The sequence below is a fragment of the Penaeus monodon genome, chromosome 27 (assembly GCF_015228065.2).
Source record: "Penaeus monodon isolate SGIC_2016 chromosome 27, NSTDA_Pmon_1, whole genome shotgun sequence".
In the NCBI taxonomy this organism is placed as follows: Eukaryota; Metazoa; Arthropoda; class Malacostraca; order Decapoda; family Penaeidae; genus Penaeus; species Penaeus monodon.
Genome location: NC_051412.1, coordinates 39443297 through 39443510, shown reverse-complemented (window position 1 = coordinate 39443510; position 214 = coordinate 39443297).

Sequence of the window (214 nt, the reverse complement as noted above, 5' to 3'; positions counted from 1 at the left end):
GGTGTTTAGAACCAGGCACCAATATTTGCAACTCGAATCTGTTGAAGATGCGCCCGGATGTCCCTTGCCAGGATGATATGATAAAATATAGGAAAAGCGACGAGGTTTTTCATGTTCGTTGATTACACTCATTTTCCTCATCTCCGATCTAGCGTGGTTTTGGTCGTCCTGTGGAATGAGGACCGACAGCCTTTAGAAGGATTTGTGAACAGTA